This window comes from Odocoileus virginianus, chromosome 9 (genome assembly GCF_023699985.2).
Source record: "Odocoileus virginianus isolate 20LAN1187 ecotype Illinois chromosome 9, Ovbor_1.2, whole genome shotgun sequence".
Lineage (NCBI taxonomy): Eukaryota > Metazoa > Chordata > Mammalia > Artiodactyla > Cervidae > Odocoileus > Odocoileus virginianus.
The window spans coordinates 42,102,081-42,129,288 of NC_069682.1; the positions used below are offsets into that span (position 1 = coordinate 42,102,081).

Sequence of the window (27,208 nt, forward strand, 5' to 3'; positions counted from 1 at the left end):
CCACGCTGCCTGGTTCAGAGACAGCGTCCCTGTCACTGGGTCATCACATGGCAGGAGGGGGAGAGAGCATCTCTAGCTTGTCTTATAAGGATACTAACCCAAGTCCTGAGGGATCCACCCTCCTGACCCAATCATGTTCCAATACCATCACTTTGCGGAGTAAGAATTTCAACGTATAAATTTCAGAGGGTTTAGGGCCTTCTTCCCTCCCAGGTGCTTTAGCTGATCTAATGATTGAATTGACATAAGATAGGTCAACAGGAGAAAGACAAAGCTCACACACATGGGAGCCCCATATAGGTACCAAATTCACAGGCTAGTCCATACCATCTGGAGTTAAGAGGGGTGGGAGGGGCTGAGAGTTCAAAGAGGACGAGGGGACGATTTTCAGAGGATGAACAGATTTTTGGTAAATATCTGGCCTGGCATGCAGATATGTCTTTAAGATATAAAGAGTAACTCTCTTCCTGGTACAGGTCCCCATCCAAGTCCTTCTGGATGACAAAAGGTGAGCTAAGACCCAAGTCTGCTGGGTCTCAACTGCCTTCAGCTCAGAAATATCCACATTTTGGGGTGGCATGTTCTGCTAACCCCTGCTCCCATCTTTGAAATTTCCCAAAGGTAAAGGTGAAAGATTGACTTAGTAGATTCCTCCATCTCCTTGAACCACCCTCCTTCTCCTGACAAGAGGTCAGGTTAGTTGAACTCATTACAGGAGGTGGTGATGCACAGGCTGATTCTATGCAAGCAAGTAGGCATTTCTGTAGAAACAACCACCAAAAGCCAAATAATAACTGAAGTAGACTGTAATCCCAGTTTTCTAGTTCTGCATCCAACTAGTCTAGGAATGTCCTAGATGTTGGCTAGAAGCATCTTCAGATGGAGTGAAGGGAGGAAAGGCAATCTGACAGATGCTGTGGTTTGCAGTCAGGATGTCTGTGATGACCTTACAGGCTTCACAGCAGCAGACAGAAGTCTGTCCATATGTGAGATGCCATGTGGTTTATCTTCAGGGGACAGCAAGTTTATTTTGCAGGGTTTTAGGAAGAGGACAGTCTTGGTTCTCCCTGATTTCAAATCAGAGTGGTGGGAAAAAATTGGAAATGCTTGGAGAGTTGTAGTCAAATACTGGAGAAACTAAGGATTCAGGATTCAGTTAGTTTACAGATAGAAAACAAAACAAGAAAAAATTAATAGCACTAGAATCTGATGTCCATAAAGATATCATGGGAAAAAAATTCTCTATAATCAACCACAGTTTTATAAAAGATAAGACTACTTTGTTTGCAAATTAAGCCAAGGTTCAGTAACCTTAATCTGGTTATTCACATGAGTTTGGCAAGAAGAATAACTGACCATATTGGCCCTTGGCACTGCTTCACTGAGGAATTACAGGTGGGCAAGAATTTGAAGAATTTGGCAAGAACAGTAAAGCATGACCACACTCACTGCAGGTGAGAAAAAATAGCCAGCTGAAATTCTTAAATATACTAGTGAAGAAGTTGACAACACTCTGGATAATAACTTGGAGGCATTTCAAACTTGAACACCCACACACATTCTCCAGCAATGCAGTCCCCTGCCACCTCCCCAGCGAAAGGTCACACACAAGCACAGCAAAATGTGCTCAGGAGCACTGCAGCTGATAACAGCCAGAGACTGTACATGATGGAGACGTCTATTAACTGGAAATGGATAAATAAAATACGGTGTGCTCACATGATAGAATATTACATAGCAGTGGGAGTAAATGAACCACAGCTATACAGAGAAGGGGGGATAAATCACAGAAGAATGACATGGAGTGGAAAATAAAAATGTAAGACTGCACACAGCATAATGCTATTTATATAAGGTCAAAAGTGCAAAACTATGGTGCAAAAGTGCAAAACATGGTGTTTAGGAATACATACTTTGATAAAACTAAAAAACAAAGGAAAGAAGCAACCCAGGAGAGTGACTCCCCTCAGGCCTGGCAGGAGTACACAGTAGCTTATATGGCAAAGTTAACAGGTTACTTCACAAGTTGCATGTTAAGTTCATGAACATTAATTCTATCATGCTTCAGAACTTACTTTGTGTCCTCTAAATACATAAAGCATTACATGCTCTTCATCTACAAAAATAAATCCTGATCTATTGATGATAAAATTATAAGTAATTATCTTTCACCCTCTGAGTGTAAAAACTAATGAGAAAAATAAGTCACCAGAAGTGTTTTTGAGCATAAATAAAAGTAATCCCAACTGTACATTCATTAAAAGAAATTTCTGATGTATCAGCCTTGAGATGAGTGATCTGAAAGGTCAAGATGCTAAGAAATGCTCTCATTATGAAAAGAAAGTCTTCAGAGTGAACTAATCAAGGCTTCTCAAATCATGACAGGGATTAAAACCTTGACACAAATGTGTTTTGACAGTCGTCAAGGGGTTCAGAGTAAGAGTCTACAATCAACAGACTCCAAAAAAGGAGTCACTGTCAGAAATGCTCCACACAAGAAACACAAGCAAGGTGGCCTCAAAGCGAGGCAGGCGAGAACAAGAAGCCTCGCCAGGTATCTCAACTTGACTCAGAGACGGAAAACCTGAGGTTAACAAGTTAACACACAGAAGAAGGAAATTCCGTATGTGCTGGCATGGAGTCTTACATCTTGAGGTCCCACAGCCCATGTAGAGGCTTAACCACAGGAAGATGTATACAGTCTTTACCAGGCCAGTACTTGAAATCACAAATGCAGAATGCTTAACAATCACCAACTCTACAACAGCTATATTTCAAACAAACCACAAACCCACAGAACCAGAGGACACATGGCTATCAATATTATACTTAGGCCTTTTCTTGACTAACAAGATACCTTGTGGTTTGTTGAGATAGAGTGAGACACTTGAGTAGATATATAAGGGAATATGTGATGATTCACATAAGAACTGAAGGATTATAGTACATCCTGAGACTTACCAATTCAAACTGAAAAGACCCAAAGTTCTTTCTTAACAGGATTTTAAAAAATTCATGACTACTCAAACATACTTTTACAGCATTTCGGCCTTCAAAGGGAATAAAGACAAAAATACCTACCAACTGACTTACAGGGATAATATTAAGTATATATATATTCAAACACATTAATATTCATATATGGATGTGGGCACACACAATTCAAATGTATTTGTGCTAATGAATGTTTACACATATGTGAAATTCTGTTAGTTGAATATCTATTGAGCATACTCTGCACAGATATTATTACAAGTTATGTACTTAGTATTTTGAAAAAGCAACTTACTGTATTTTATTAAGTAAAGAAGAACTCTAGGTTAAGACAGTGGAAACAGATTCATGGTGTCTAGAAACCCTCTTCCCAAATCCTCAGTCCTAAAGCCATTTAAAATAAAGATTATAAATCTTCACAGATGAGACAGGAGGGCCGAAAGCTTTAGAGCAATGTGAAATCCGGAAAGTAGATGACAAAGAGCAGCTGACTTAGCAGACCCTACCAGGCAACGATAAGCCTGTGGTGAGGACAGCACAGCCAACTCGATTTAAATGCACAATTCCTGAATAGTTCAGGAGCAGCACGTACACGGCTGGAGTCAGGAATGAAGGGCTAAAGCAAAGAGATGGACGAGGGTGGGTGATTCTACATGTCATTCTGACTGGCCACAGGGTCCCAGAACACCTGGTGAAGGATGATTGAGACAAGCCTGTGAGAGTGTTCCTGGATGAAGTGAATGAGCATCCTCCGTAATGGGTGATGCTCCCCCACTAGGTGAGGGTCTGGGTAGAACAAGACTGTCCCCTGGGTCAGGGAGCTCCTGCTTCCCTGGCTGCCTCTGAACTGAGATTTGGGCTCCTCTCCTGTCCAGGATAAAAACTTAATCCCCAGGCATTTTTCATCGAAAGGTACCTGAGCATGTGCTTCACTGAAACAAGGGCATAAACCAAGAAAGAAACATACAAGATTCACAGAAAACAGGAAACACAGGAAGTAGCCAAAGAGGAATCCAAGATGATGGTGAAGCAAATTCTGATGACTACCACAGACGAACTGCAGAGGGTAATTACTCTAAATCAGAATGAGATTGAAAATCTCTGGCCAGGAAGATGGCAGTGACTGGCATCCATAACTATGTTTCCTTCCAATGACAACTGGAAATTACAAAATCATTACTCTGATCAGAGATCTTTGATTGGACTGTGCCTGACACTGAATTTCAGTGGTTACCCTGAAACTTGGTGTTATTTTGTTAATCACCTTCTTGATAAGAACATTCTGATCTCGGTGGAATACAGAAGAATATGCAAATATACCCAAATAAGATTAAACTCTGCTCTCTATAGACAATATCTCTGAAAGGATATAATAACCTGATATCGATTATCTCTAGAGAGAAAACTGAGTGATGCTGAAATAGGTTATGAAGCAGAATTATATTTTTATGCCTTTCTTATTTCTTTTGAATTTTCGTCATAAACATGATTTATTTGAATTGAATAAAATATATTTTCTAAAGGAACTAGCAGCAAATGCAAATACAATTTGAGCCAGCAATTTTACTTGTAGGATTCAATGATCTATTTAGAGATATTTTCATTGCAATACTAAGCTAGAAAATTATCAGAAATGATTCAAATGCTGGTTTTCAAGAGACTAGTAAAGAAGTGATGGTTGGTAGATAAAACTCTTCAGAAATACCAAAGTGTGAATAAACTGGTTAGGTATTGATAGAGAACACTTTCCAATATTCTTTATTAAGGAAAAGAAAAGCAAAGTTAAGAATGTATAATATGCTACCATTTGTGTAAAGAGAAAAGATTAAGTTTTATATATCTATTGCTCAGATGTGCATAAATTATAAGTGAAAGGACAGGAGAAAACTGCTGCTGAAAACATCGTTTCATATAAAGAAGAGCAATTCTGCTAGGGGACACGAATGGTAAGGGTTCTGCTGCATTTCTCCCTGTATCTTTTACATTTTGAACCAAGAATGTATAACCCCAAAGTTTACTTTATAGGGTCAAGTAGAGTAAGTGAAATAATTTGAGAAGTAAGTGAGAAATAAGTGAGAAATAAAAAATTAAGATCAAATGAAAATGACTTAGCTAAGGAAGAGTGAACTGTACACAGAATTTATGTTTGCAAAGAAAAACTGTTAAAGATGGTCTTAAAGGAGGTATATTGCTCTGGAGAGTATCTCTATTTGAATGAAAAAGAGAAACTGGTTAGTCCACAGCTAACCTCACACACAGTGAAATGTTTATAGCTGATCAGGAGCAAGACAAGAATGCCCGTTCTCTCCAGTCTTATTAGACTTAGTATTGAAAGTCCTAGCCAGTACAATTAAGAAAAACAGACACTAAAATTGGGAAAAAAAAAAAAGGAAGCAAAACTGTCACTGTTTGCAGATGTATTAAAAAGCAGACATCACTTTGCCAACAAAGGTCCATCTAGTGAAAGTTATGGTTTTTCCACTAGTCATGTATAATCATGAGAGTTGGTCCATAAAGAAGGCTGAGCACTGAAGAATTAATGCTTTCTAACTGTGCTGCTGGAGAAAACTCTTGAGAGTACCTCAGAGAGCAAGGAGATTAAACCAGTCAATCCTAAAAGAAATTAACCCTGAATATTCATTGGAAGGACTGATGCTAAAGCTGAAGCTCCAACACTTTTGGCCATCTGATGCGAAGAACCAACTCACTGGAAAAGACCCTGATGTTGGGAAAGATTTAAGGCAAGAGAAAGGTACAGCAGAGAATGAGATGTTTAGATAGCATCACCAACTCAATGGACATGAATTTGACCAAACTCCGGGAGATACTGAAGGACAGAGGAGCCTGGAGTGCTACAGTCCACGGGATCACAGAATCAGACATGACTTAGTGACTGAACAACAAAAATACAGAAACCCCTAAAGACCTCCAAAAGCTATTAGAATAAAATTTAGTAAAGCTGCAGAATACAAAAATAAATATGCAAAAACCTGTTGCTTTTCTAGGTACTAGTAATGAACCATTGGAACAAAATTAAGAAACAATCCCTGTTACAATTGCATCAAGAAGAGTATCTGGAATAAATTTAACCAAGGAGGCGAAAGACTTGTACACTTGAAAACCACAAGACATTAATGAAAGAAACTGAATACACAAACTGGACCAGTATCTTATACCATATGCAAAAGTTAAGGTATGAGGCACATAAGTGGAGAAACAGCCTGAGAAAATGAAGGTGAATTGAAAACTGGTCACTGATGATCTGGGGAAACACAGCCCAGATAGCTCCCCAGTGAGGATAGTGGGATCCACAGCTGTTCTGGGGATGGAGTGGCCTTACATTTTGCTCTGTGTTGTTTTCTCAGACTTAGCTTATTTTAGCACAAAGCCCAATCTCTATGTGCCAGCAAAATGCAACAATAATTCGAGAATTACTGTCATAAAATGGATCATTGTTGCTTCCAATTGTAGCACCAATTCAGAAAATCATGTCTTATTCAAACTGTAAAATTACCCTTAATATGTTATAAATGAATATTTGCAAAATAATTTGTTACTTAAAACAAGGTCTTGGTAATTTGCAATTATCTAAGTAAATTCATATTGAACAGTGGAAAGTCATACCATAAGAATTCACAGGGATCTTAGAAAATAAGATTTCTCCTAAGTGTTTTAAGTATTTGCGATGGTTCTATTACTTACAAATCTGAAAGTATGAAAGCAAAAATCTTGAAGATCAATGAAAAATACCTTGAAATACATTGAAAAGTGAAGTGAAAGTGTTAGCTACTCAGTCATGTCCAGCTTTGGGGACCCCATGAAATGTAGCCCACCAGGCTCCTTTGTCCATGGAATTGTCCAGGCGAGAATACTGGAGTGGGTAGCCATTTCATTCTCCAGGGGATCTTCCCAACCCAAGGAATGAACCCAGGTCTTATGCATTGCAGGTGGATTCTTAACCATCTGAGCTACCAGAGATATATTAGGAAGCTCAAAGGGAGTAAAGAGTCTTGTAGAATAGTATCACTACTCAAAAAATAGGATGATTATATAATGACATCAAAGTCATTGACATTGACTTTAATCCCACAAATGATATTGTGGGAAAATATGACTGAAAATGGGAAAAAAAAAAACTCAGTGTAAGATTGGTGTGAAATGTTTTCTCAAGACAAGGTGAGTGAAGTCCTGCTCCTCCTCCCAGATTGTGCATTGCCTTCCCATCACCGTCACACCAGCTGGTACATGAGAACCACGGGATGTTTACAGCCCTGGTCCTACCCTGACTACATCACAATGAGGAGCATGGGGCCCTCCCGCTACAGACCCACTCATCAGCACCATGCCTGTGCCCCAGATCTCCTGAGACTCAGCGACTGGGAGTGTCGTCAGCGTGTGGTTTCTCTGCCAGTCCTGGCAGCTGTCAGAGCCGCACTCACGCAGCAGCCAGCAGCACATTAGTGTCCCAAGGAAAGACACAGCACTTCCAGCACGGCAAGGTCTGACCCAATGCCTTATTTAGCTTTTTTTTTTTTTAAAAAAAAACAGGCAGGGACCTGGAATGACAGTCCATTTTTTTCCCTCTCCTGTCTGCATCTGAGTTTTCAAGAAGCATTCAGGGTCAGTTGTGAATCCAGTCAAAATTTACTGAAACAGCACCTTAAACACTCTTGTATGATTGATGATATTTATAAGTGATAGCACTTCATTTTGACTGAGATTCTGACAAAGATTAAACTTCCCTGAATGCAATACAAGTTCAAAGAAACACACCTTTAAAGAAAACCTTGAGCTACAGCTAGAAACTAAGTGTGTTCATAATTTGCCAAGTTTTGAATCCCTGCTGAGATGGTGCACTCCTTTACACATTGCACATGGACAGCTTGCTAACCACACACACTTAACGTTGAGTCCTGTGTCTACGAGAGTGTACCTGTTATTCTGCTCTGCAGTAGCAAAGAACGTCCATCAGCTTTGATTTTTAAGGAGCTGACCCTTTATTTTCATCATTCTGCCAAAAAAGTAGGCATATGAAATGGCAGGAAGATTGCTCAGTGCCTTGAAGACAAGATTTGAACAACCAGACTTTCCTCCCTTCTGGTCAATTGTAAATTGACAAAAGCAAACCACAGCAGCCCAGATTTAGGGGAATCTTTTATCTCATTATCAAGATCCTTTTAATTTGCAGAGTTTCTCAGAGCTCATAAATACCTCTTCCCCCGCCTCTGTACAATGTAAGAACAGATGAAAGAGAAGTGTAATGGTTCTGATCCCATTAGGGTGTCGACATTAGTGGGGGAGCAATTTTAAAAGTAATTGACTATACTTTACTGGCATCGGGAGGGGGCCACTGTGAAGACCCATCCTGCTCCGAGGTTAGTGCTGGCGCTGTTCGTCCTCTGCTGTGTGCCCATGTGTTAGGTCTGTGTCCCTTCAAGGCATCGCGATTCAAAGCACAACAGAAGAAAAATCATGCAGGGTTGGCTCCTGCTGCCTGTGGTGTTCTGTTCACACCCTGCTCCACCAGGGGAACCTAAAGTAAGGCTCTGTTCCCTCTGGTGATGCAAAGCTTAACAACCCCAGAGCATCCAGTAAAGCCTTAGTGTTGATACAGATTAATTCACGGGACATGGTCTAAGGGTTGTTCATATAGAGGTGTTCCCTTTCTATGATAAACTTACATGGCCCACATTTAAAGCTTTATGTTGAATAGCTTTAGATTTACATGAAAGATGTGAAGATATTAGAGTTCCCATATATTCCACCTCCAGTTCTTGTTACTGAAGGCATGTTACATCACAGTACATTTATCACAAGTATGGAACTAAGTTGATACATTATTCTTTACCGACGTCCACACTTTATTCCTATTTCAGTTTTTCCCTAGCCTCCTTTCTCTGTTCCAGGACACCACACACACACCCACTGCATTCACTGGTCACACTTTCTTTGGCTCCTCTTGGCTGAGACGCTTCTGGCTTTTCTGGGTTTTGATGACCTTGACAGTCTTGAGCAGCTCTGATTGGGTACATAGTAGGCTGTCATTCAAATGGAGTTTTTCTAATGTCTTTGTCATGATTAGACTGAATAAAGGATTTTGGGGAAAATACCAGAGGTTAGGTACCCTTTCATCACAAACTATCAAGGGTACGTGCTGTCAACATGACTCATCACTGGTGGTGCTGACTTGGATCACTGGGCTGAGGTCACATGTGTCAAGTTTTCCATGGAAAGTGTTTTCCTCCTTTCCATTCTTTTCTCTTCAAAAGTCAAGAAAAACAGCCCACACTGAAGAGACTTCAAACTCCACCCCCTTGAAGACAGAGAGCTACATGATTTAAAAATCTTGTCTATTTTTTGCCATTTATAAATTCAGTTTATATCAGTATGGACTCATGGAAATTTGCTATGCACTTTGTTCAGACTTCACCACTGAGAGATTTTAGTTGGGTACCTGTGCCCTCTGCCTTGCTCTCACTCTCTCTGTGTTCTTGGTTTTTGAGCTCAGGCTCATCATATGTACTTCCTTCCCCAGTCCTAGAGTCAGCCATTTCTCTAAGATCCCTGGATCCTTTGATGAGAGTTGTATTATTAATAGAGACCAAACTCTCGGCACTAGGTGTGGTCAGTGCTGCTGGGCTCTTATCGCCTCCTGGTCTTGTCAGCTGACAGAGCAAGGAAACGCGTATCCTAATTTCCCTGTATACAAATACCTAGATATTTTTCTGTGTATCCATTTGTATCTGTGTGACATAATAATAAAGTCCTCTGACTTTGTGGAGAAGCTTTATACTACCAGGTGCTTCCAAGTATTCACCTTTTAGTTCCAAGGTTCATAACTTGTGGGGACATGGTGTCTAGCTTGGTACCTATAAGTGTTAGCCACTCAGTCATGTACTACTCTTTGTGACCCCATAGACTGTAGCCCACCAGCTTCCTTGGTCTGTGGAATTTCCCAGCAAGAATATGAGTGGGTAGCCATTCCCTTCTCCAGGGGATCTTCCAGACCCAGGGATTGAACTTGTGTCTCCTGCATTGCAGGCAGATTCTTTACCATCTGAGCCACTTGCATATTTCAAAGTTACTGAAAGTAGATCTTAAAGTTCTCATCACAAGAAGAAAATTTTAACTGTACAGTGATAGATTTTATCTAAACTTACTATGTTGATCCTTTTTCAATATGTACAAATATGGAATTATGCTGTTCAATTAACACAATTCAAATTTACCTCAAACTTCCATCCAGTTCCATGAATCTCCCACACCAAACTGTGCTCCTTCTGCGCTGATGGCCAGGTGTAGGTCAGGCTGGGCCTACTCCAGAATTTGAGTCTCTGAGCACAAGGTCACCTGGCTGCACACATGCCATCAAGGCACCTTTCCTCTAGGAACGGAGTCTGAACTCAACTCCTGCACCCAGGAAAAGCCACTGAGGTTGTGAATGCCTGTTGATATTTTTTGCATTATTTACATCAATCTAGACACACTGTAGCCAGAACCACTTGATTTCTAGTCTGCCACTCAGACTTTTTTTCCAGTAGCAGAAGTCCATTTCCTGTCAGACACTTTTATACCCAGCTGTCATGTTTGGTTCTGTTTATTAGCTTTATCTTTTAATATCTTCTTTCCTTCTAGTAGTTTGTTGAATTTGTATTTTCTTCTAGTAATTTCCTTCTAGTAATTTGTTCAGTTTGCATTTTCTATGTTAAGTGTCCTTTAAAATACATTCTGATGACTAAGTTTTGGATTTTCTAGAACTTTTTTCACTTTTGTAACTTTGATGGTTTGTTTACCAGCACGAAACCCTAAAATGGCCTACAATCAAACATCCTCCCACTGTGGAAAACATGTGTGTGCTTCTATAAAGTGCTCCTAGGGGCACCACAGACCCAGATTCAACCTGTATGTCTTGACTTGAAGTTTTATGAACCAAAAACATCAGTAAAAATTTGAATCCAAACCCTATATGAGACAATGTTTTATTTATAGACAGAGTTTTACAGGCAGACTCCAGAGTTGTTTTTCTGTTCAGTGAGCACATACGTGCCTGGCCTTCCTGGGTCTTTCTCACTCAGGACCCAGCCACAGTCTGACTGTAGCTTCACCCCCATGTACCTGCCCCCCCCAACCCTGTTCATTTGTGCTCTTTTGGGCCATTAAACGCCAAACCACAGTGTCACTAAGGGTAGCACATTCCCATGAGGTAACTGAAGCCCCAGAGGGAAAAGGCACATTGTATTTTTTGTCCCTGTTTACTTTTTGCCCTGGGAGATTTTCCTGTTTATTCGGAGTTTAGCTTTGCACTTGAGAGACTTGTTATACTTTATCTGATGTTTCTAGGTGTTTTGTGGTAGGACCACTGTGTGTTTTCTCTGCTACATTGTTTTTGGATATGATTATATTTTAAACTCATAGCATATAAATGATTACCCAGCAATTCTTTGACAGATGAGAAAACATGAGACCCTAAGAGGTGGACTTCTCTAGTTTCCATGTTGTGTAGTTTAACCTAAAACTCTACACTCTCTTAACTTCCAACCCAAGATTTCCAGTAGACACATTATATCTTTTGAAAAGTTCCCAGATTAACAGGAAAATAAGGCATAAGCAGAAGCAGGCAAGAGGCCCCTGGTTCACTCAAGAGAACCCCAAAATTCAGGGTCGGGGGCAGATCTGGTTTCAGACATACAGCAATATGCTGATTTCAAGATGCAAAAATAGGGAGTCCAAGGTGGAGAAATCAGGCAACAACTGCTGAGCCACATGCTCCAAGATCAATTGCCCCCTGACATCATTTAGACCAGCCCCCTAGGGCTGCTGCCAGGAATTCAGTGCCAAATCTAATCATAAAGCAACACTGACAAGACCACAGAGGGGGGCTTCTAAAGCAAGAGGCCTGTTTTCTTCCAACACAAGGAGCAGAAGCCAAGGAAGACAAGTTAGCACCTGATCTAGCTGAATCCTGAACTGGGAGGGCTGCTTTCCTATAAAGCAGGGGTCCCCCATATTTTTGGCACCAGGGAAAGATTTCATGGAAGGCAATATTTCCATGGACAAGGAGGGTGTAGGGGAGGGATAGTTTCAAGATGATTCAAGTGCATTGCATTTATTGTGCACTTTATTTCTACTATTACATCAGCTCCCCTCAGATCATCAGGCATTAGATCCCGGAGGCTGGGATCCTGCTATAAAGAATGATACTGAGGCAATCAGTGAGACTTGAACATGACCATGAAATACACAAAAGCATTAAATCAATGTTAATAAGGTTCTTGGTTATGAAAATATGTTTTTAATATTAGGGATAAGAGGGGAAAGCTCAACTTAATCTCAAGTTGTTCTGGCAAAAATCACAGAGACTGAGATGCACACACAAGAGTGGGTTCTGCCTGCAGACCCCATGTTGTCCAGCACATAGACAGTCAGGGCCCAGCACCCTCTTCAGATAGCTGACAACACGGGTTTCCAGGACTCAGAGCATTTTGCCTAATGTGGTGAAGTCTTGGCATGTTTAATGTCACCTCATAAACTGAGAACAACTTGATTACAGGAGAACATGGGTAAATAATGCTTAGATAAAGTCAAATTACAACCACAGGTTCAGGCTGTGGCTTAAATATATCAATCTGTTCCTATGCTTACTGGTAATCCTGATTTATTAGTGATCTGTTTACACTATCATCTGTTATCTTTCTCTAGTATTTTCCAGAAGGTGCCAAACAGGGACAATGTGGATGAAAAGGTAAAAAATATACTAACCTTTTTACTCATTAATCTATGTTTTTTACAAGCTGATTTGAGGGTAATACTACACAATTTGCTGGTGCACATCTTCATCAAGTTCACTGGACACCAGGATTCCACAGAAATAGATTAGAAATCGCCATTTAGAACAGAAGTAGCAAACACTGTTTTATGAGTTTCACAAAGTAGACCCTAGCGGAGCACCGCGGGAGCCAGTCCACACTGAGCCTGGAGCCTGTAGGTACCTGAGTCCCAGTTCTGTGGCAGAGAGGACCCCGAGCCTCCAGGAGCCTCAGTTTCCACACCTTTACCTGCAAAATGGAAGCACAGAAGCACAACCTCTGAATCACAGATTTTGTGAGGATTAAATGAGGGTCATGTGAGGTGCTTAGAGATGTGTGTGCTGACCTGCCACCAGTTAAGTGTTCAGTTCGCCTTAACTTTACACACACCATCCCATAAAACAGCACGGCAAATGCTGATGCCTGCTTTGCTTCTCTACACATGGGCACAGAGACTCAGGGGAGCAGAGTGGGTGAGCTGCTTAAAGTCACACGAAAGGGGGGTGGCCGCCTTCTCCAGGCTGAGCTCAGAGGCTCTCAGACCCTCACGGGTTTGGTTGCTGAGCTAAATTACATGAAGCAATTTTTAAAAATTTTAAGAGGGATGTTCTAAAATGAATTATTAACCTTGATGATAGTTTCACCTGATTTACCGAAAGAAGTAGTGAAAATTTGAGATTTCAATATTTCCCAGGAAGCATTTGGGCTAAGAATATGAAGAAACATCCTCAAACCTCCTAAAAAGATTGAGATTTCTCACTAATTTGGCTCTTATGAAGTCCGTTTTCTTTATTAGCATTTTTGCTTAACTTGTCAGATCTGGATGTTTTTCAGGATCAATTTAGATTTGTAAGTGCAGCCGAAACGGACTCATTGTGCATTCCTAGCTCGGCGGCTATTGACAGCTGCACCCAGAACAATGTACAAATGCAAACTGCTCCAACAATAGCCCGGAGCAATTACGTCCCAATAACTGTTCAGAAACTGCCACACCTGCTTTCCATCCATCCTTATTAACAAGCACAATGCACAACCAAAAGTGATAGGAAACAAACTAACTGTTACCAGCTGGTCCACGCAGATGCCGAGGCGGATGTCACTGAGGTGAGGGACCCGGTTCCACACAAGCTGCAAATGCATGATCAAAGTCCAGAACTTTCCTTGATCCATTCCTCCGGTACCAAATGGATGTTATTGTCAACATGCGACAGTCTACCCTGGTTACTGACGTGAGAGAAGCAAGATTTATGAGCAAGTTGAGCAATTTGGAATAAGAGCTTTTAAAATTTCTTGAACCTTATAGTATTCCTGATTCAGTCTCGAGAGGGAAACAGCTTTTAGTGTCTCATCCTTGATTGGCATTTGGAGCAGGCCGACCTGGGATGGAAGGGTGGTACTGGTACCCCATGTCTTCCAGCTGTGAGGAAGGTGGCATGTGGTGGGCTCAGGGGCAGAGAAGAGATAAACAACCCATCATTCATGTTCAGTATCTTCTCAAATGAGACAGACCAGCATGGCAGCAACCAGACTTCCTTTGTAGTTAAGGCAAAGTATTGATGGCAGTCATCCATTCCTTGAAATCAAGGTGAATTTTGCACTCAGCTCAATAGGACACATGCTCAATAGCACCACAGGGTCTGTTCAACATGGAAACAGCAGGAGTGACCCAGGTGAAGAAATGGCAGAGCATAAACCAGACCAGACTAGGTCATTACAAATGCAATGCCTTACACATTTTTTTTTTTTTTTTAAATTCCATGTTCATCTTTTTTTTTTTTTTACTTTTTTTTTTTTATTAGTTGGAGGCTAATTACTTTACATCATTACAGTAGTTTTTGTTATACATTGAAATGAATTAGCCATGGATTTACATGTATTCCCCATCCCAGTCCCCCCTCCCACCTCCCTCTCCACCCGATCCCTCTGGGTCTTCCTAGTGCACCAGGCCCGAGCACTTGTCTCATGTACCCAACCTGGGCTGGTGATCTGTTTCACCCTAGATAATATACATGTTTCAATGCTGTTCTCTTGAAACATCCCACCCTTGCCTTCTCCCAGAGTCCACAAGTCTGTTCTATACATCTGAGTCTCTTTTTCTGTTTTGCATATAGGGTTATCGTTACTATCTTTCTAAAGTCCATATATATGTGTTAGTATACTGTAATGGTCTTTATCTTTCTGGCTTACTTCGCTCTGTATAATGGGCTCCAGTTTCATCCATCTCATTAGAACTGATTCAAATGAATTCTTTTTAATGGCTGAGTAATATTCCATGGTGTATATGTACCACAGCTTCCTCATCCATTCGTCTGCATGGTGGACATCTAGGTTGCTTCCATGTCCTGGCTATTATAAACAGTGCTGCGATGAACATTGGGGTGCACGTGTCTCTTTCAGATCTGGTTTCCTTGGTGTGTATGCCCAGAAGTGGGATTGCTGGGTCATATGGCAGTTCTATTTCCAGCTTTTTAAGAAATCTCCACACTGTTTTCCATAGTGGCTGTACTAATTTGCATTCCCACCAACAGTGTGAGAGGGTCCCCTTTTCTCCACACCCTCTCCAGCATTTATTGCTTGTAGACTTTTGGATAGCAGCCATCCTGACTGGCATGTAATGGTACCTCATTGTGGTTTTGATTTGCATTTCTCTGATAATGAGTGATGTTGAGCATCTTTTCATGTGTTTGTTAGCCATCTGTATGTCTTCCTTGGAGAAATGTCTGTTGAGTTCTTTGGCCCATTTTTTGATTGGGTCATTTATTTTTCTGGAGTTGAGCTGGAGGAGTTGCTTGTATATTTTTGAGGTTAATCCTTTGTCTGTTGCTTCGTTTGCAATTCTACAAAATGGAACTCTTTCAAAAACAACGTTGTCAGAGCTTACAATTCCTCTAGATGGAAGGCCTACTTTAGCCCATATTTTTCCAGAAACAAAGGCTCTAGGACATGAGAGAGTGTCCGTTGTATACGCATGGGCCTGCACCATGAACGGCATAGCTTTTCTTCTGTGAGAGACAAAAAACAAGCTGCTGCCCACATGTCTGTAAAACCACCTGCTGGGTTATGGTGATGATATAGAAAACCTACTAAAATAGATCTCTCAAATCCATATGTTGCAGGAAAGATGAGAAGGAAACAGCATAAAAAAAGGGTGAGGAAAGTGTTTATGAGAAAAGTCAGGAAAGTTAGATTGGCAGGACAAAGAGAATCTGGGAATAGTGCTGTGTTTACTTCACGGCTTGATTCTGAAGGACCACCTCTTCTGGGAAGGCTGCCATGGACACCTCATTTGAAAGAGCAAACTTCTCACCTACCACCATCACTGTTCCCATCCTTCTGCTTAATCTCCCCCTTCCCATCACCACTGTCGGACTCTAAACAACTCTTTCTGTTTTGCTTTGAGATGTTCAGTGGTGAGTGTTTCCCACAAGAGGAAGATAAACCATGGGACAGCAGGAATGTGTCCCTGGATCTCTGGGATCTATAGACGAATCTACAGTCTATAGAAGTCTATAGAAAAATCTGCAGAAGAGGCTGAGACATGGTAACTCAGCAAAACTCAGAACAAACAACCGGTGCAAGCTCCAATTTTTTCTTCAAATTCATCTCTACAAACAAATGGACCTCATCTGCCATACATTAACAAACAAAAGAAAGCACAAACACCTCCTTTTTCTGCTAAAAATCTGTCTTTCCTTTATAAATGCGGCAAATCTCTTGATTTTTTGCTGCTTGTCATTAATCAAGAAATAAAATGAATGTGTAGATTCTGCAGGATTTCCATTACCCTTAGAGGGGAAACAATTTCATCATTTTGGGGGATGGCTTTGCAGTGTGAATGTGCATGCCCTTGTTACAGCCTGAAACAGAAACCAGCCCTAAAAACTCCTGGAGCAGACAAAACCAGTATAGTCACACAGGCGAAGTTTAATTATGCTTCTTCTGTGAGACTCACGTGACTCCTTGTTTCTGCTCTGGAACCGTAAGCAAAACAAACTGTTTCCTGAGGATGCTATGAGGTCACCACTGACCAATTCCCTATCATTTAGGAAAATTCTAGAATCATAACCAGTCGCGGTGAAGAATAAAGTCACTGCTTTCTTGCTAGACAAGCTGTGTTAACAACGCACTCCTGAGCCTCACCCTGTCTGGTTGGAGGCTCTTGGTTTGCCAACTTTTTTTGGTGTGAGCATACAGCTTTCACTAATCACTACTTTGGTGACTCACTGGTTCTCCTTCTGTTGTTTCTGAGCTTTTGGCAGCATTTAACATTTTCAGTTATTGCTTTATACTTTAATCTGGACATGCAATATTATAATTTACACCATTGCAAACAGAGAAAACTATGTACACCGTCAAGTCCATAATTTTTCAAAAAATATGAATAATTGGTGGGGCCTCCCTGGTGGCATAGCGGTAAAGAACATGCCTGCCAACGTAGGAGACATGGGTTCAATCTCTGGGTCAGGAAGATCCTCGGAGAGGGAAGTGGCAATCCACTCCAGTGTTCTTGCCTGGGAAATCCCATGGACAGAGGAGCCGGGCAGGCTACAGTCCATGGGGTCACAAAGAGCCAGACACGACTTAGCAACTAAACAACATACTGAGTAACCGAAAATTAAGATGCTATAACAAATTACTTATATGTAATTTTACAAAAAACTCAAATTTGGGTAAATTTGATTGTAGCTAGAAAGAATTGGGTCTCTTCCTATATTTTACTATTATGATTTCTAACTTTAAAAATATCTTATTTTTTAAAAAAAACAGATCATTACAGACATCAATATCCACGGTAAAAAGTAACACAAGTATTAATTTGATTTGAAAGTTATGATTATACACCTTAAAGAATGTATTCAGTTAACTGTTAATAATAATAATAAAAATGCTGATGGTGAAAATAGAAGCTACTAACACTTCATATGCAACAGGATCTCTGCCCAACAGTGCATTTTTATAAATTTGTGGTAACTTGTGTGTGTATGGGTGTGTCTGTGTTGCTGTGTATGTGTTTGCCATGTGTATCTCTGTATGTTTGTGCACGTCAGTGTGTGCACAGGGCTTTGAGATTATTTGGAAGGTCACATCTTTGAGTCAGTACTTCTAAGGTATCAGGCTTAATAAGAATTTCCAAGACTCAGCACATGGCATTATACAACATTCTTTTAGATCTCTCTTCATTGAATTTAGTTTTTACATTTATATTTGTCAAGAGTCTCCCAATCTTGCCTAAATGAATACTCACAATCTTTCCTGAATAAGACATCTTCTTCCCAACTGATTATAAACACCACTTTTATAAGTACTCATTTTTATTTTGTATAATGATCAAATGTACATTCTATTCTCATTGTCTCATTACTGTCCTTCTGAAATAGGATAGAAATATAAAAATAAGAAATATGGATGCAGGTGAGGGAAAAAAAGAACAGAAGAGAAGAGGAGGAGGACCGACATTTCTTGAGGGCCTCTTGTCAGCCAAGACTGTTGCTAAGTGACACGGAATTCCAGATAGTCCAGGGCTTGCTCCATTCTAACTGAGATCATCAACTGAATTAAAATCAATTTTCTTCTTCCATAATAGGTTAACATGTGATATATGACTGTAATGGGCTTCTCTGGTGACTCAGATGCTAAAGAATCTGCCTGCGATGCAGGAGACCTGGGTTTGATCCCTGGGTCGGGAAGATCTCCTGGAGGAAGAAATGGCAACCTGCTCCAGTATTCTTGCCTGGAGAATTCCAAGGACAGAGGAGCCTTGTAGGCTATGGTCCATGGAGTTGCAAAGAGTCAGACATGAGTGAGCGACTCACACACACATATATGGCTATAATACAGTAAATCTTAAATTTAGAGTTAGAATATCTGAGTTCAAATTTGGTCTTTCTCATCTGCAAAGCTCCAGTGAGAATCAGATAATATGTCTCATACAAATGTGTGTGTGTGTGTCTGTGGTGTGCTTGTGTATGTGTGTGGGAAAAGGACATTTCCATATGTGAATCAGTAGTCATACATTTTTTAGTTTTAAAGGTGGTCAAATGTTTTGATTGCATTCTTGTTTAAAAAGTAACTAAAGACTAATATATGTTTTAATTTGGTGAATATACCAATGAATTTAACATACCAAATTCTGTGCAGGAGCTGGGCCCTAGCAATTCCTGATACAGTGGCTGGATAGTGCTTCATTTGGAGAGGTAAGCATTATGTTGAATAAGATCAAAACAAACTCACACAAAGGGAGATGACGCCATGTGACTCACTCTCCTGATGCGTTTGAGCAGGTAGTGGAGAGCTTCGGGATTTGTGAGGGGATCAGTCAGGAAGAGCTATCATCACTCTGTAATGAACAATAAATGCTAAAAATAGAAACCTTAATTCAAAGTGTGAGTTCAGATTTACATGTAAATACATTCTATAATATAAAATAATCCTATCATATATCTGACATATATTACTCCATCTAAATTATTTATATTTTGCCCACAAACAGTCCATATTCATAAATATCATGTTTGGACTGATTTATTTTTGTCTTTATACGCAGTCTGTTCTTCAAGCTCCAGGCTTTTAATTAATCTGGATTTGGGGTATAAATTCTTTGTGCCTTGATTAATACCAAACAAGCTTTATTTAATTAAAGAGACAGGCTGGTGAAAGACATTTTAATCAAAAATTTCATATGCATACAGTACATCTGTATTTAATACTTGCAAAGGAAAAAGAACACCTGATTTATTGTATTTGTTTTTTAAATGTTTTGAATAAAGCAATGGTACTATTTCTTGTGATGAATGCCTTCTGTACCTACTTCATCTCAAAGCCATCACAGCAGCGATGAGAAAGAACAAGGAAGCCCAGAGGAAGCCCTCCGGCATCACGAAATGTTGGCATGTCTCCCGAGCATACATGAAAACAAGAGGCGTCATTGGGTTTTCTTTGCTCAGAACCCTTGAGGGCACTGCTCTTCAAAGAAGGCAGGTGAGGAAACGAAACTTGATCCTAAAATTTAAGAAACTCATCATATTTTTAAATTTCTGATTTGTGCTGTTGAAAATGGGCCTCCTTTTAAAATCAGTATTTTACTCACAGACATTTTGATGGAAAGGCACTTTATAATTGCATTTAAATTCACAGGGTTCAGTGAACTCTTCCTTAACAGTTTATCAAGCTTTCTATGCCCATTTTCTCACTGCTGGACATGTAGGTTGTTTCTGATATTTGACTCTCTGAATATTGATGCTCAATATCCTTGGGCATAAACCTTTGTTTATGAATCTGGTTATTCATTACACAGAAGAGAGTCCCAGCACTGGAAGTCCAAGAGAGAAGCAGAGTTGTAGAATCATACTGTTTCTTAACAAGCATCTCCCTGAAAAGCAGTGTATTCCCTCCATCAACAAGAATGACTGCTTCCATGTAACTTACCATTCTCTTGGACTTAATGAGTTTGTATCCCATGTTTTATATTACATGTAAATTGTAACAAGTGAATTAGGAATGCATCTTTTGATACTATAAAATACAGCAGAAAAAAAATTGCAAAGTTGTCTTAGAGCATGTTTTAGGTAGCTCCCTCATCAAAGTACCTTGTAAATGTATAAGGAACAGTGGTGCCAGGTGGTGTAGAAAGCTGGTTCCCTGAGAGGTTGGCTGGGCCAAGAGCGTTAGAATTTGCTAGAAATGCAAATCCATGTCTCTGCTCAGTCTGCAGAATTAGAAATCCTGGGGGTGAGACCCAGAGCTCTGTGTCACATCTTCCGGATGATTCTTAAGTGTACCAGCCTGGGAGCTTTAAAGAGGAAAATACCACAATTCCTACTGGCTGCTCTCTTGAAACGACCTCCAGTTATAACCGAAAGGGGGAAATACAGCAAATATATGAGAACTGGATGCAAAGTGTGAGACTACGATCTTGCAGGAGGCAGCTGTTTCCCAGCTGGGGAGGCAGGCGGGGTCCTTAGCACAGAAGAGCTCTCCCGGGGACTCCACGTTAGGTCTGGCTCTGTTTGGGAAAGGGTGTGGGGAACACTGCTCACCTCTGTGCACACCCTCTGAGATGAAAGAAGAGAAGCGAAGTGAAGTGAAAGTCACTCAGTCGTGTCTAACTCTGCAACTCCATGGAGTACACAGTCCCTGGAATTCACCAGGCCAGAATACTGGAGTGGGTAGCCATTCCCTTCTCCAGGGGACCTTCCTGACCCAGGAATCAAACCGGGGTCTACTGCATTGCAGGCGGATTCTTTACCAGCTGAGCTACTAGGGAAGCCCTCTAAGATGCAGGAAGACCCAGCAATTCTGGAGCCAGCACTCCGAACAACATGATCCATGTGGGCCAGGCACAGTTCACTGTGCTGGACACTTCCACTCCCAGGGAAGCATCCCTGTCTGCTGCTGCTGGTTCTGATAGCAGGAGGGCCATTGGGAATTCCTTCCTGCTAACAGTTTTTACCATTAAAAGCAGTGAGTTCAGGAACAGTAACATGTGTTTACAGCACTTTTGTAAAAGCAATCTACCAGCTTTGTTTACATTCTATATCAGAGGAAACTTAGATTGGAGAATTACAGCAATTTTCCAACATGGAAACTTCCTCATGCTGCTTCCATGCTAATGGAAACAAATACCTAGATGACAGAAATGAAAATGAAAATTAGACAGAGAAATTCACTAGCTTTTTCTAAAAGGGAGTTTTCTTTTATGACACATTAACTTAGAATGAGAAAAATCAACATGAATTTAAGAAATGGGAATATCAACCCACAGATTTAGAGCACTGAAAATGGTAGCAGTATGTTATCATATGTAAAACAGAACTGAAAACTCTGGGAAGTATCAAAACAAGATTAATTTGCAACATTTAGAGCTAAGGTTGAAACCACCATGTTGATGTGAAACTTTAAGTGGTTTGTATGTTTTTAACCACAGGCAGTTCTTACTGTAAGTCAGGTTCAGTATTTCTATCCTAAAACTGTTTTAAAAGGACACTCACAGGGTTTTAGGCAAATATACGCCAGTCGGTAGGCACTATAGTTCCTGCCCAGCTACTCATCTTGTGTTGGGAGAAACTGGCTTCCTTGGAGTGCAGACCCAGAGGAACCAACGTTAAGGGTGTGTCTCCCCTTACTGTGGAGAGAGAACTGCCTGGAGCAAGTTCACGGGAACACTCAGTTCAGTTAACACTCAGTTAATTTCAGTTCAGTTCAGTTCAGTTAGGGATTCCCTGGTGGCTCAGGCGGTAAAGAATCTGCCTGCAATCTGAGAGACCCGGGTTCAATTCCTGGGTCAGGAAGATTCCCTAGAGAAGGACATGGCAACCCACTCCTGTATTCTTGCCTAGAAAAGCCCATGGACAGAGGAGAATGGTGGGCTATAGTCCATAGAGTTGCAAAGAGTTGGACACGACTTAGCGACCTCACTTTCACTTTAAGTTCAGTTGCTCAGTCTTGTCCAACTCTTTGTGACCCCATGAACCGCAGCACTCCAGGCCTCCCTGTCCTTCACCAAGTCTTAAGAGTTTACTCAAACTCTCGTCCACTGAGTTGGTGATGCCATCCAGCCATCACATCCTCTGTCATCCCCTTCTCCTCCCACCTTCAATCTTTCCCATCAGGGTCTTTTCCAATGAGTCAGTTCTTCACATCAAGGGGCCAAAGTATTGGAGCTTCAGCTTCAGCATCAGTCCTTCCAATCAATATTTAGGACTGATCTACTTTAGGATGGACTGGTTGGATCTCCTTGCTGTCCAAGGGACTCTCAAGAGTCTTCTCCAACACCACAGTTCAAAAGCATCAATTCTTCAGCGCTCAGATTTCTTTGTAGTCCAACTCTCACATCCATACATGACTACTGGAAAAACCATAGTTTTGACTAGATGGACCTTTGTTGGCAAAGTAATGTCTCTGCTTTTTAATACGCTGTCTAGGTTGGTCATAACTTTTCTTCCAAGTTAATTTACAAGTTTCCAAAAGGTACACTGATTTTTAGTTTCATTATCTGATAAAACTACAGTTTGAGAAAATAAAATGCTTTTTAATAGTCTAAAAGTCTCTTTTCTAATTAGTTCAACATGCATGTGTGTGTTTTAAATTCTGCTTACCACAGCTTCTTTAGTCCACTTTTGCAAGGCATTTGAATACTTACTCCTCTCATTAAATTAATTATCCATCATGAAGATGTGATTATTTCCAAAATAAAAATTGAGAAGGAATGTTAACATTCAAGTGAAAAGAGACCTGTGACTGTATATTTCTTATTCAATATCTATTAAGCACTGAAAAAGATGGAACCAGTTCTATAAAAGTGTCAATATTAATATAATGTGTAAAGTTTCTTTCTTTGAGAATTTAATGTTTGAAGATATCAGTGTTCAATCCAGAATAACACAGATATTAAGTCAAAAGAAAAAGAAATACAATTCTCTTGCCATTTTTGTGGATTTTAAATACTGGGACACAAAATATTACAAAAATCTCATTCTCTTGAAAACAATTGAAGAACATCTATGTGTATTTATTTATTTTCCAAGTAAAAACAGCAAACATTAAATATTATAATTAACTCAAAACATATTTCTGGATAACAAATAAAATAATAATTGCATAAATGATTTGAAAAATTTAAGGAAAATGCACACAAATTTAGGGATATATTTTTAAGTTAATCTCACTGTCATTGTCACACTTTTAACACTGTCACACATTTACACCATCCTGTTAATCCTAGCTGAGAAAGATGGGGAGACATCCTAAGGAAAATTTCGGATTTAATGAAGGCATTAGGAGGTATCTTAGCTAAACCACACTGAAAGTTTGGAAGACCTGAGACAGTAGGGAAAAGCTTATATATAACAACCACGTAGGTGGCTTTAAAATTCTGTTAATACTTCTAAATCCCCAAGCAACATTTATCCACAGTTGTGGTCACTCTTAGCACAGTCTCCTGTCTTCACTTTTACATTCACTTAAGGATTTTTAAATAAACTTTTCTGTTTTGGAACAATTTCATATTTACAGAATTGTTGTGACTATCCTTCAGAGGGTGCTCAGATGGCTTACACACAGCTTCCTCTATTATTAACGTCTTATACTAACATGATACATTTGTCAAAATTAATGAGCTGAAATTAATGCATTTTTAATAAATAAGACCAGTGACTGATTCATATCTCCTCAGTTTATTCTTAATGTCTTCTGTTGCAGGGCCCCACCCAGGATATCTCCTCATGGGTAGGCTAGAATAGTGTGTTTGGGGGAGACGACTATAGGGTGAAAGTGCCAGGGTCATTGTCTTGTGCATTTTCTTTTCCACTTTCAGCCATTCCTTCTTGGAGTCCTGGCCACTTTCCTTGGAGAATGGCATTAGAAACCAAGATCTGGGAGCTAAGTGTGCTCATCGATAATGGGTTTCTGTTTCGAGGCCTTCTCGATGGACACAACAGGGAGACACAGGTGTTATACAACTCCACGTTTATCTAAACATTTTGATATAAGAACACCAGTGTCTACACTAAGCTGAAGAAGAACTCATGCTGACATTCACCATCTCTGCCACAACATGGTTTGTTCTGGCCTCTTCCCTACCTCACCTGTAACCTCCTCCAGCAACAGGACACCTGCCCCCACTGCCCACTGACCATTAACTTCACTGTTCAGTTCCAATACACACCTGCAGCATTTTAAAATTGTCAGTCCTTATCACTGAGTGAACCCTTAACTTTATCAAACACAGTACAGTGTTTAAGCATAGTTCTTTTTGCCTTAATTCTTACAAGTGCCACTCTTTTTCAAATTTACTTGCATCAGACCCCACTTCAGACATCTATAATACGATTAAAGTTACTTGTCACATTCTACATTCAATCCTGGTATCCCCACTTTATAAATGATTCTAATTTGCATATATTAAGGTTTATTTTTTTCTGCCTCAAAGTTCAGTGCATTTTGCTCAGTGCTCAACATCTTGAATTCATCATTAGAGCATCTTCAAAACAGTGTCACCACAGAAATCCTTCCTTGTGCTTCTCACCTGGTCATCCCCTCCCCCACATCCTGACACCCTGGCAAACCTTCATTTTTTCCTGTCACTACAGTTTTACCTTTCAGAATGTCACATAATGGGACACAGTGATACATGTCTTTTTAAGGACTGGGTTTTTTTCGCTTAGACATACACACTTAAGATTCATTACTCTCTTTTCATAACCTCCTAGCTCATTTCCTCTCATCTCGGATAAGAGTCCATTATATAGTTATAAGAGCTTAAAATCAACTCAGGTACTGAATTTTCTTCGTTTCCCATTTGAGGATATTATAAATGAAACTTCAATAAACACAGATGTGCAGGCTTTTGTGTACACATAAGTTTTCACATCAGTTGGGCAAATCCCTATGGCCATGAGTAACAACTCATATACAACTATGTTCTTTCTCTGACACTGATCTACATGTCTAGACTTTCAACATCACCAAGCTGCCTTGATTATGCTAGCTTCACAGCAAACCTCAAAATAGTTTGAGTTCTCCAACTCAGAAGTTCTAGAAATTTGTTCTAATATGTCCACCATAGGTCACATAGCAACAATGCTCTTGAGTTGTCCTCATAATAGCTCATCCCCTGTAAATTTTCTTGGGTTGAAACAGAACAATTAAAATATCAATTAGGAAACAATATGTTGATACACCTGAATGTCTATCTTGAGTTACTGAAGAAACTCAATTTCCTCCTTAAAACTAAGCAAATCAGATGTCTTCAGTTTTGCTAAGCAGTAACTAACCTAATTAATCACAAGTTAATTTTATCTTGTGATCAAACTGATAAAAGTCAACATTTGTCAGGGGTGTGTTTATATGCCAATTACAGTAAAATATTACTAGCTCCTAATTAAGTTGTTTGTTTTGAATAAGCTGGGTTTGGTCTCTAGGCTTTCCTCATAAATTATTTACACATTTGAGTTATACAATAATTGTCACTGCAACACTTCAAGAGTTTTACTTTCTCAATACTGTAAATAATGAAATACAGACTCTCTTTTCTTTTCTGTTAAATTAGTACAGTTCCAAGAGTTTTCATTGTAACATTTATTCAATGGGTTTCTTCTAATGAAAACTTAGATCCTATTAATTACTTAAATAAAGAAATTTTTAGAAACTTGGATTCAGGATGTTACCACGATATTTTAATTAGTATCTCACTGTTATTATCCTTATCTTGGCAATACTACATATTCTTTATTTGTATAATAATGAATTATATAGATATCCCAAAATATCGGTATTCTTTGTTATCACTTGGAAATCTTTATCTAAGAAGCTGTTCTAATTAGTCATTTGGTACTCCTGACATAAGCTCACCAATTCATCCATGATAGTATGAACTTACTCTGCACTGCATTCCATGTATGTGGAAAGTGCAGTGTATATTAAACATAGTAATTCTGTATGCTGATACATATTCTATTATTCATGTTCCATGAACACACTGAATGTATCCTGATGAACAGAAGTAAGGCTTAACACATTTACAGTCCTGTGTGTTTCATTTTGGTTTTGTGACTTGGTGAAACTAAAACTAAGACTTTAGCTTTCTAAACCAGAAAAATAGAAAATGACAATAACACTACCCATGTCGTTGTGTTGTTTTAAAACTCAGATGTCAGTTATATAAAGCACATTGCACAGTGACTAGCTGGAGGAAATACTAAGTATATGTTTGGGAGTCAAATAAAATGTCATTTTTAGTACTGAAATTAATACTTTGGAGGGGGAAATAGCAACCCACCACAGTATTCTTGCCTGAGAATTCCATAGGCAGAGGAGACTGGCAGGTTACAGTCCATAAGGCCACGAAGAGTTGAACATGACTGAGCATCTAAACAAGTCAAATAAAATGTCATTGTTAATACTGAAATTATTACTTTTACTATTTTAACATTTATAACAAATCCTTTCCATATCTTTTTACAGTGGAAAATGAAGATTTTGAGAGACAGAAAGCTGACAAATGGTGTCCAGTTCCAGGCGCACAGAACTGGAAAGATGGACACTCTGAAACTCCCGAAGAAAAGCACCAAACAACGAGCTAGTAGCTTTTCAGGATCGCATATGAGAGCTGAAGGTGGGAAGCCACCAACTCGCCCAGAATCAGAGATGAGACTGGCTTCTGGAGGGAGCAGTGAGAGGAGGGGAGGCCACTATTCTCTAGACCAGCTGGAGCTCACGTAGGGGAGGGAGGTTGGGGTGGGGGAAAACCCAGGGAGATGGAGTGGCTGTGGTTAGAGAGAGCAGAGTTTTTGGTGCTGCCAACACAGCCTCCATCCTTCAGCTGTCAGATTACACACTTCTCCATCCACAACAAAACCAGGGAATCTCTATCAAAACTGTGACAGAGCTGAGAGGATTCCCTAAGCTACAGA

At 39.9% G+C, this 27,208-nt stretch overlaps 1 long non-coding RNA gene across 1 annotated transcript; it reads left to right on the forward strand.

Annotated features, from left to right (window-relative positions):
* On the forward strand, positions 1-26,976 carry LOC139036496 (uncharacterized). The gene is made up of 4 exons (XR_011489258.1): positions 1-159; positions 18,939-18,994; positions 19,621-19,778; positions 26,760-26,976. It is a non-coding gene; the product is annotated as an uncharacterized lncRNA (long non-coding RNA).
* Positions 26,977-27,208: the final 232 nt, after the last annotated feature.